The sequence below is a fragment of the Catharus ustulatus genome, chromosome 3 (assembly GCF_009819885.2).
Source record: "Catharus ustulatus isolate bCatUst1 chromosome 3, bCatUst1.pri.v2, whole genome shotgun sequence".
NCBI classification, from domain to species: Eukaryota; Metazoa; Chordata; class Aves; order Passeriformes; family Turdidae; genus Catharus; species Catharus ustulatus.
This window is the reverse complement of record NC_046223.1, coordinates 2,646,034-2,657,500: the sequence shown is the minus strand read 5'-3', so window position 1 is coordinate 2,657,500 and position 11,467 is coordinate 2,646,034. Positions and strand designations below refer to the sequence as shown.

General features: G+C 43.8%; 1 long non-coding RNA gene across 1 annotated transcript in view; it reads left to right on the top strand.

Moving 5' to 3' along the window:
- The first annotated feature begins 2,706 nt into the window (after window positions 1–2,706).
- Window positions 2,707–11,467, top strand: part of LOC116993514 — a 105,900-nt gene continuing 97,139 nt past the window's right edge. The window contains exon 1 of the long non-coding RNA XR_004417315.1: window positions 2,707–2,772. This is a non-coding gene — a long non-coding RNA (uncharacterized LOC116993514). The remainder of the gene's footprint in view (window positions 2,773–11,467) is intronic.

The following is an 11,467-nucleotide window of genomic DNA, read 5'->3' as shown; positions in this document are numbered from 1 at the left end:
TCACACAGGTTATGGCAGGTGTTTGGTGGCAAGGACTTCACAGCGTGACAGGTCTTTAATGGATTTGAACACGTGTCTGAGTGCTGTGACAATGACCGCGTCGCAGAGTGCAGGTTTCCCAGAAATGTCTGTTTGCTTACTAAGAAACTGGTTTTGGAGCAAGTGCTTGTTCTTGCCCTTTGTTGCTGTAGCTGTGAGCACACACCAGGCTCCTCCGTGCACCTTCAGGGCTGCCTGTCTGCTGCTGCTCACTGCTCTGCCAGATGGGGACATTTTGAGATTCACCCTTTGTCCTCTCCAGCAACCTCAGGCTCTGTCCCCAGCCTCGTGTTTGTATTGCCCACCTCAAATCCTTCCACTCACCGCCCTTCCTGCGCTCTGCCTTGCCTTTCTGCTCTTTGCTAAAAGACAGTCTATCCAAGTTGTGGAGAGCTGCAAGACAAGAGAGCTGTCTTAGAGCAGGCTGAGTTCTACTCCTGGTTTCTGTCACAGTCCCCATGGTGTGTGTCCAGCACGGGCTTCCTCTGTGCCAACCCATTCTCCCCTCCCAATCCAGCCCCTACAGCCGTATGGAGCTATAAATACAACAGCCTGGGGCTCTTCTTGTTGACATCCCAATAGCTGGAACTTTATCTCTCCTTAAAATCGGCTTCAGGAAACAGAAGTTTAAAATGCAATATGCTGGGCCAGGAAATTGTAGTTTTCCTCCCTTGAACTCTGAGAGTGCACCTAGTGAAAAAGGAGCCACTGCTGTACTTCAATATTTCCTGTGGATTTGAACAAGGAGACAGATGGTTAAAACTCGTGGCTCTGCTTTGGAGTATATTAAGAAAGGAGTGGTTCCCAAGGCTGTTGTAGTTTAGGGGTGTCCGTGTGTGTTCATTTATATATATTTCATAAGTATATATTTTTGTTTTATACCTAGTTTTCGTTTGGTGTAAAATGATAAGTAACATTGGAACCATATTTGACCAAATCCCTGCTCACATGGTGAATGGGAGGAGCAGCAATTGTTTCATAAACAGTGCTCTGCAAAGTTCATTTTATGCCAGAGCAGCTTTTCTAGAACCGGTTTTAAAGTTAATTATCAAAGGCAGGCATCTTCTCTCCACCGCCGGTGGCCCCCCGCTGGGTTTGTTGTTCAGCTTTCCTTGGGAAAGAGTCGCTCTACAGAAGATCATCCTCGTGGTGTCACAGTCCAGGGAGCCCAACACGTCCGAGCTAATCAGCTTAGAACATCAGTACCATCTTAATGTGGGATTTGGGACCTTCTAGATGCAGGGTGAGAAGCTGAACTAGTCTGCAAGCACATCACTTTATTCCTTTTGCTTTAAGCAAGAATAATTTGCCTTTTCCCTCTCATCCTTCTTCCTTGTTGTTTTGCCCCTGAAAACTGTGCGGCAAAAGCAACCTCCAGGGTGGACACTAAATCTTCTGATGCAGGCAGAGCAGTGATAACATCTGAACTGAGGGTGCTTTTCCAGGGCATGCTTGACAGATGTAGCAGGGCCTTTTAGGATTTAGTACTGGAGCATATCTATTACCCGCGCTGCAGCACAGCTTGGCAGGAGCTGTGTGGTAATCTCCCATGAATTCTGTCTGACTTATCAGAGCATCTGAACAGGTTCCTGCAGGATGCAGAGTCACTGCACCAAGTTGGGGAGAAGCAGACCATACACTTCCAACTCCTTTAACTCTTGCTGGCCCAAAGCCTTTCCTCCTCTCTGGGGGGGAATCGATGCCGTTCTGCCTCTCCTCCTTGTGCTTCCCCTCGCTTGCTCTTCTCTTCCCCCAGCCTATGACTTCGAGGAGCAGAATCTAATTTCTACATATCTGAGAGGGTAAGAGCAATTGCTTTAATGGCATGGCAGCCTGCCTGTTTCTTTGGCAGAACGTAGTAAATATGATACATGTGGTGGAATTTAAGCTTTCGCTGGTTGCAAGTCCAGGACTCTGTTACGCATAGGAGTGTGTGCTTAACAGCTTTATTCCCTCCCTTCACTGTGTGTATTTTATCTCAGTCTTGCTGAGCAGAGTATTTAATGTTCGGTCTTCATCCGCGATAACAATTATCTGAGCGTTTTATATTTTTATATACACACACACACGCACACGCCCATGCACACACACTCATATATATTAAAATCCACTCCACCAAGATTGATCACAAACACAAAATTGTTTAGATCACAGATTAAAGTTTAATTTTGGAGTTTTGCTTTAGGGTTAGAATTAGCTTCAGAGTGTGAGTTGCATAGGAGGCGCTGTAATTTGTTTTAAGGATAAGGCCTTCAGGCTGCTGTGCATAAAATGAGCATGATTCCTTATTCCCACGGTTGATTTTTGAATGGAAGTGCAATTAGAATTTTTTCACCCAGAAGCACATACAGTACAGAGCAAAGATAATACCTTGAATGCTTATCAGCTTGGGGAACTTCTCCTGGAATTTTATTTATTGTTCACCTAGCACTAATTCAAAAAAGATCCATGCAAACCCTAACAATACACTTGCTCTTTAATTTGGAGTCTAGCGTGTTTGTAGAGACTCTTGCAGGGGCTTTATTATTACCAAGCGAGATTTCAATGGTGAATTTTAATGTCAGACACAGAAATGTGCAACCAGTTATTTCTGATAGAATGGGAGCTATTACAAACAAAACACTGATGTAGCAATGGCCTCTGTTAATCCTCAATTGCTGCAGATATTTTCCTGTCACACCAGGAAGCTGCACTGCCGACTGGTATTGAACAGCCACCATCTGCATATGTGAGGTATGTAGATGATATTTTTTCTGATTATCGATGCCGATCACATTCATCTTCCACTGGAAGAACTGAACAATCGATACTCTCAGAATATTCATTTAACCTGTGAGAGAGAGGTGAAGTCCTGCATCCAATTTTTGGATGTCATGGTCACTAAAGAGCCAGATTCTGCCATTTCCATTGCATGATATCAAAAAGACATTGCCTCGGGTAGACATGTGTTAGGCATCACCTCAGTCACCATGAAAAGAAAGCAGGGATTGCTATTATAGTTTGGGAAGTCAATTATCTTAAAGTATTTATTTTTTCTTGGGAGATTTTTTCAGAATTTTATGTGTGTGTGTACCTGTGTGCATGAATACGGGAGAGAATCTAATAATGCCCCGGATAGGCTGAATTTGGGATATTTATACCACATACCTGGCCTGTGTGGGAATCCAGATGGGCCTGGGTGTGTGTACAAAAATCCCAGCACAGCACTCCTGGAGAGCTGGGCTGCATTAGGATTTTCAGAGCCCGAGAAATGCCAGGGGAAAGAACGATTGAGGCAAATTGCTCCAAACCAATATTCTCAAATGCAAGGATTTTCCTCTCAAAACCTGATTTTGTGGAAGTCTTTGTCTTGCAAAGACTGCTCTGTTGCCTCAAGGACTTCAGTGACCAACAGGGTGGGCAACCCAAACCCCAGAAAGGATTTGAGCCCTGCTTGCTACAGGAACAGGTACTGGGACAAACCTTGGAGGAAAATGTGTCCTTGTGTGCATTGTTCCTGGGACTGGAGAGCTCCACAGAGCTTCCAACAACGCCAAAACCTTGCCCATAACCATTTCTTTCATTTGAAAAAGGATGTTTTTCTCCCTTATTGAACAGTCAAAGAACTTTCTGACATTTATTTTGATGGGGAAAAAAACAGAAAGAAAGAAATCTATTATTACAAGAACCAGGAAGCATAAATCCAGGTTGGCTCTCAGACACCTTCCACATAAATTGTATTCAGGTAAATGGTCCCTAAAAATGCCTTGATAGTACAGTGTACATCATAGTTGCTAGAAAAGAAATGTAAAGCTTCCCATTATGAAGGATAATACAAAGAAAGAAATGTATTTTCATTATCCTCCCATAGTTTCAAAATCTCTCAAGATTTGATTCAGGTCCTAAAGATATTATGAGGCAATATCTATGTTACCTTTGAGTCAACTACCATGTCTTGACACTTGATCAGTCTGCAAAAGCTCCTGGAAGAATCAGAAATAAACAATTTTATTCCCCAAACAGGAACTGGTGCAGCGGTGTGAGCAAGAATGCTTTTTTCCCCTCTAAATATGACTCTAGGTCCTGTAATGCATTTAATCAGAACACAACATTTTTTTTTACAATCCTTTTTAGAAATACAATCTAGATTAAAATAAAAGAAATTCCATTATAAGGATGCATTTTGAAAATTCCAGGAAAGAAATTGTTTGCATTGATAGCACCTCAGGTAGGAGTGAGAAGCATATTTACACTGAGGTGCTGAATAGGTCCATAACTTTATGCCCTTACATTTGCATATGGAAATTCAGGGTTATAGAGGCTGTTGTTGTTTTTCCTACCAAATTCTATGTGGTCTTTCCTCTTCTACTTACATTAGAAAAGCTCCATTTCCAGGAATGGCCTTATTGGTTGCTATACCCATCCAGGTTTGTTTGGTTTGGTGCTAAATAGAGGTTTTAAGCCACAATTTTTAAACCAAAACATACCTATGGAAACTTCTGGAAGAACAGTGGAGTGCTATGAAATAGCCCTACTCACCATTTGCTTAGAAAATTGAAAGACTTTTGCTGGTTTTGCTAAATACTGACAGCTTGGGTCCAAAGGGAAAATCTTATATCTTGTTCTCTTTAGGGCAGATGTTCTTTTTGGGCTTTTGTTTTGATTTTTAAATGACAAGTGATTCTCTTTCCTTCTGTATTTCCTCAAGCACCCAAACAGAGTGAATGACTTCTTCCTCTGGCCCTGATACCTCAGGAGGAAAACATTACCTGTGGCAGGACAAAATCAATCTACTTTAACAAGGGGGAAAAAAATAAAATGAAAAGGTAGAAGAATGGCCAAGTGATTTTAAGCATGTTTAGAACCAGCATTGCTTTAGAGCAGCCTCTGGGGAGATGAAGGAGTAAAAGGAGCCTGATGGACCCTCTGGTCCCTTAGGAGGGGCTGCCCTGGCTGAGGAAAGGCTGGATGCTCACCCCAGCCACAAGAGAGCTCAAGGAGTGATGAACCATATGTTTGCCTGAGCTTCTTTGGGAGTCATTGCTCCTCAGTTTCCCGCTTCCTGCCACCACTAAGGACTGAAGCACACTAAGATAATGTTAAGTAGCTGCCCTAGACCATAGCATGGAAAGTGAGTTTGAAAAACCTGGGGAGGAGAACTACTACACTGGAAAGACCCAGAGCATCAAAGTTTCTGCTGTAACAAGCCAGAGCATAACACCCTGCAGGTAGCAGCCCCACACATTCCCACCCAGCAGGGCACATCCTTCCCAAATCCTCGATCTACCTGGTGAATTAAAGGAATAGCTTAATTAATGCTGCCAGTAGAGGGAACTGATGTACATGTGAGTAGATGCAGCAGCATTTCTTCAGGGGAAGAAAAAAAAAAACCTCTTTAAAAGTATAAACACAAGCATACCCTCTGCACTTCAAGAGGAGTCAGAGGTACCACTCCCAGCACACAGCAGTCGGTGGCTGGGGAGCAAGAAGGGAAGGCCTGGTGTTGTGTCCTTGTTCCTTACTGTAAATCCCACCTTCAATGGCATGTGTAGGGTACAAAGGTGGCAGAATTTGGCAGTATGTGAGCATGTATCCATGGGGCTTTGGAAAAAGAGATTTTGGGTCATTTGAGGGTTTTAAGACTGATAGGGCACAGCCTGAAATGGGCTATTTGAGCCAAAGCAGCAGGGAGTTTTTTTGTTGTTGTTGTTTCTAGTTTTGGGGATTTTTTGGGGTTCATTTGCTTTATACAGTGTTCATCTTAAAACTCCAAAAGGGTTAAGGTATTGAGGTGAGCTGCTAACAAACTCACTGATGTCACAGTCTCGACCATTCTTTCAGTTTCCCCCAAGTGTGGGCAGCAGAAAGTCATGAAGCAAGAGGTAGGGCTGGGAAGTGAGAGAGAAAGCATCAGACAGCATTGAGAACAAAATGCAGATGCTTTCAAAAAAAATCAGAAAAAGGCTGGTATTAAATAACCCTGTGTAACAGAAATCAATGAGCAGGGCTGAATATAACTTTGGAAAGGTTCTGCTCAAAGTCATTAGTGCTGAAGTTATTACCTATGGAAGCATCTGCCAATCTAGAGGGAGTGGCAAAGCTGGGTAAATGAGCAAAAAATGTACTGCAGGAAATGTGGTGAATTCATTTACTACATTTAATCCATTCATTTTTGACTGGCAAAAAGCCTTACTTTGACTGTAGTCATGGATAACCCCTTTGAAATATTTTTTTTCAGGGATTCTGATGCATTCAGGGATGAATACCTTTATTTTTAGGTATCTGATGTTCACTTGTGCATAGAAAGGAGCAAAGTTGTTTGTGTGAAGCCCAAATCTTTTTTGGGGTAGCATGCATGCTTATTTTCAGGTGGATGGTCATTTCTGGTTTTGGTAGCTGAGCACTCCGGTATTTTTTTTTGGGATGTGTGAAACTGGGAGTAAGGAAGGACAAACCACTGAAGATGAAACCAAAAACATTGCTTCCTCCTTCCTAAAATTAGAATCCACCTCAAATGATAAACTTTTCTTCAGGTTCTGAAATACTGAGACAAACGTTTGATGCTTTTTGGTTTGTGAAGAGGTTTTTTCTTTTTTCTTTTCTTTCTTTCTTTTTTTTTTTTCTTTCTTTCCCTTCCCAATTCAGGTTTCCGGATAGAATTGGAACTGAGTGTGCCAAAAATACCAGGATAGAAGCTGTTCTCATGGGTGTTTCCATCTGGAATCTAATGTAGAAATGCCAGAAATCCTGTAGGAAAACCTGTTCTCATGTGGTTTCCTGCCCGGTTCAACGTTTTTGATATGTTGGGAGAGTTTGGATTAGCAGCAGATAAGCAGAGAAACTGGATCTGAATGCCAAACTTTTTTTGAAGTTTTTCCATCCCCACTGGAAGCATTATGAGGCCCATAGGCATAAGGTATAGAGTCTCTCCCCTGCTGGGAAGGGTTTAAAGCTGGCTGCATACTAATAAACAAATGCATAAATATATTCATGAATGAGTAGGGCTTTGCTCTTTGCTTCTTTGCAAAGCTATTTTAACCACTCTGCTGTTTGTGATAATCTTTGGTTATTTGTGCAAATATTTGAATGTTCAGAAAGTTTTATGACTCTTAGCAAGAAAGTGCACCTGGAAAGTTACTTTGCAGGTGATAAGTTTTCAGCACTTCCTATTTGTTATTCCTCATTTAAATTTCTGAGGGGTGGTTGCTGGTTACCTCAAAGAGACCAGCACCAGGTTTCTCTGGGAAAGGTGCTGATCCCTAGCCTAAGAGAGCAACAAATTGGATTTTCTTTTCCCAAGTTCTGATCTTAATGCACTAGCAGGCAGTATCCAGATCCTGGAGATGTGGATCTTTTCAGAGGCGAGAGGATCTTTGGCAAACCAGTGGTCTTGTCTTGCCTCGATGAGATGGAGTTCATGGAAGCACTCCCACTTTTCCCCCTTCCTGCTTTTCCCCTTTGCACTTTTCCCTGTCACGCTTTTTCCTTCACTTTTTTCCCCCCCGCACACTCTTTCCAGCTTGCACTTTCCCCCTCGTGCTTTTTTCCCCTCGCACTTTTTTCCCCTCATACTTTTTCCTGCCTGCACTTTTCCCACTCACACTTTTCCCCTTGCACTTTTCCCTTCACACTTTTCCTGCTCGCATTTTTTCCTGCTGACATTTTTTCTCCCTCATACTTTTTCCTGCTCCCATTTTTTCCCTCATTTCTTCCCACTCTCACTTTTTCTCCCTCACACTTTTTCCCACTTGCATTTTTCCCGCTCATACTTTTTCTCTCTCATGGTTTTTCGTACTCCTATTTTTTTTTGCTCTCACTTTTTCTCCCTCACACTTTTTCCCACTTGCACTTTTCTCCTCACACTTTTTCCTGCTTGAACTTCTTCTCTCACGCTTTTTTCCTGCTCCCAATTTCCCCCTCATTTTTTCCACGCTTTCACTTTTTCTCCCTCATGTTTTTTCCCGCTCACACTTTTCCTGTTGTACTTTCCCACTTGCACTTTTTCCCGCTCTCACATTTTTTTCCCTCACACTTTTCCCCTCATGTTTTTTCCCTGCTCACGCTTTTCCCCTCATACTTTCCTGCTTGCACTTTTTCCTGCTTGCATTTTTTCCCTCATACTTCTCCGCTCTCACTTTTTCTCCCTCACGCTTTTTCCCGCTTGCACTTTTTGCCCTCATACTTCTCCCCTTGTAGTTTTTCCTCTTCACACTTCTCCCTTCATGCTTCTCCCCTCTTTTTCTCCCTCACACTTTTTCCCTGCTCACACTTTTCCCCTCACATTTTCTACCCCTTTTGCTTTTTCTCCTCATGTTTTTCCCCGCCGTGCTTTTCCCGCCCATGCTTTTCCCTCACGGATTTTCCCCCTCACGCTTTTCTCCCGCTTGCATTTTTCACCACCTCTCATTTTTCCCCTCCTTGTGCTCTTCCCCTCATGCTTTCTACCCCTTGTATGTTCACCCTCACACTTTTTCCCCTTCTCACTTTCTCTCATCTTCTTTTTCCCCCTCATGCTTTTTCCTTTCTCGCTTTTTCCCCCTGTGCTTTTCCCCTCATATTTTCCCCCCAGGCCTCACTCCCTGCCCCTCATTCCCTGCTCCCCTGAGGTGCCCCCGGCTTGGTGAGGGTCCTGGCAGTGCAGACCTTGGAATTGGAAGGAATTCACTCCTCACAGCATGGCTGACACCTGGACACCCACATCCAGTGGTGGCTTTGTGGTGGCAGGTTGTCCTTGCCTTATCTGAGGAGCCATGAGGGAAAGGAGCGGATCCTGGGAGCAGCGACCCTCAGGGCTGGTGCCATGGCCCCCGCCGCCCCAAGGTGCAGTAAAGCTCTGTAAAGGCTTTATTTAAAATGAGGTGACTTCTTCAGGGAGCCCTGGCTGCAGATGATGTGCTGAGGGGTGAAACATTCCAAACCAAAGCAGCAAGTTTTGCTTTTTTCACCTGATCAGTTCAACTCCAACAGCGTTTCCCAGGTAAGAGGTGATTTCGGCTGGATGTAGGAGAGGTGCTACTTTGGGACAGAGACCAGGTGCCTGTGGCATTTGGGAGGAAACAGAGGGGCCCTTTTTTATTCCTTATGTTCTTTTACTTTACTTTTGTTGCCAGAGTGTGGAATTCTGCAGATTCCCTACTTCTAGCACTAGCAGAAATTGAATTTCTGGTGGACAGAGCCCTGCCAGACTCAGTCTAGTGCACAGAGCCCCTTTCACCTGGGCAGCTGTAGGTGGATGCCTGCTGAGGTGCATTCCTTCTGCTTAATGCAGATTTCCAGGTTGGAAATCTCTCCTTTCCCTCACACACGGCATCCACGCACACCTGAGCACAGGTATTGTACTTGCACAGCACTTACAGTAATTTCATGATTATAAACCGCACCATTTTGACTAAAATTTTGGTCCAAACCCACAAGTGCGGTTTATAATCCGGTGCAACTTATATACAGACAAAGAACGAAAAGTTGCTGTTTTAGTTTGGAGGACAGGTGTCTGCTGAGAAAGGCAGGAGCTTCTCTTTGAAATGGAGAATGTAAACCCCTCCCTCCAAATTATTATAATTTTGAAATCAAGGGGCTTTCAGGCAAAGATATGGGAATTAGGAATAACAGTTCTTTTCTAGGGAAATTAAAATAGAAATACAGCACTACAAAGAAACAAACTCCAAACCCTGACAAAGTCAGAGTACAACCTGACACCCGTCAGGCAGGGTGTTGGCAGCAGTCCCATTCCATGGTGGCTGCATCCTCCTGCAGTGACAGATGTGGCTCAGTTGGAGCAGTGCTCCTGCAGAAGGTGCAGTTTCCCTCTGGAGGTCCAGTGGTAATGTGGAGTCCAGTGGAGAAAGGGCTACCTTAGTGTCCCAAAACCTCTGTTTTTATCTTGGTAAGAAATGTTGGGCTCTTCCCCCTGGCTGGAGCAACTTCCAACGGGATGCAGTAATTTTATCAGTCCCACAGTGGGACTCAATGGGCCATTAACTCGCTGGAGGAAGGATGGGATGTGAAAAGGTAAAGAACAATGCCCTGCCTGGTTTCAGTGGATGGCCCATTAGCAGAATATCTCCTGTGGAGATAAGGATCACTGCCCCCACCCTCAACAGATGGTGATAGAACAGATACCTTTTATCACACTCTGTATTGTAACCCAAGACAGTTGCTGACACTGGGACTTATAATTACATGCGACTTATAATCGTGAAATTACTGTACTTGCCAGAAAGCTGCTTATTTTTGCAGCTCCCTCTCCCCCTGTCCTGCTGCCTTCCCTGCCACGGACATGCATTAGCTCCCTGTATCAGCTGTCGGGAATGATCTGCGCAGAACGAACATCTGCATTAAGTTTGCAGAGCTAGTCAAAATGTTTACCAGGACTATTTAATAGGGAGATCAATAGCAAGTGCCTCTCTGTTTGTTTTAACAAACAAAATTGGTCGCAGAGCAAAACCTTTTCAGAGCAGCAACAACAACAACAAAACCCCAGTCCTGGCATTAGTCCAACTCCAGTGTAACAACACGGGAGAAAAGGGCATTCCTGAGCAGTTGCTCAGATTTATTTTCACCATGCAGTTATTAGGGTAAGGGAGCATTAGGTGGCTGTTGTCACTGGGAGACCCTCTCCCTATAAAGCTCGGCACGTCGTTTGGAGCTGCACTGATTTATGGCTGTCAGCTCCTGCCTGACAGTGTCCTGACAAGTTCTGCTGGTAGAAACTTGTTCAAGCTTGAAGTGACACTTCTGTGTTGCTGGTTTTCCTTCCCCAGAGAGGAAACTGCTCCCGACCATCCCGATTTCAGTGTCACGCTGAATTCCCTCTAAGTGTGTTTCCTTGCCTGGGGTCTGACTTGCTACTGGAAGCCAATACATTAAATCATTTCCCCAAATTACCATATTGGCTCCTCGCTTGGGGGCTGTTTACAGTAGGTTTCAGACCACTGGTTGGCCCACGTAATGCCTGATTTGGAAACTGGTAGCATCTCCAGTTGGTAGCTGACAAATTCTGTCAGTTTGAGTCTGGCACAAGATATCAACGGAACGTGGGGAAAAGGGGGAAAAGGATTCTTTTCCGTTTGCCGGAAGATAGCTGCAAAAGACTGTTTTGTTACATGCATGCAAAATAGGTATTAGCTGTTTTTTTGGGAAAAAAAAAAGTATTGAGAAATTATGACTTGTTGTAATTAGGAGTGGCAACCCTGCCCTGCCCAATTCTGTACTCCTGGATCTTGCTAAAATATATCCACATGCTTGAATTTAAGCATTTGTGTTTAAACACGCCCCTTTAATAATTAGAAGACTGGATTTATACCCTAACTTTCCAGACAGCTGGTAGAATTTTTTTTCCCATCATCTTCACCTCCTAAAATGTTGTGATGTAGCAAATTAGCCATTTCTCACCATTTATTCTGAGGAACAGAAATAAGTGAAATCTGTCTCTGAACATTAGTGCTGTAGG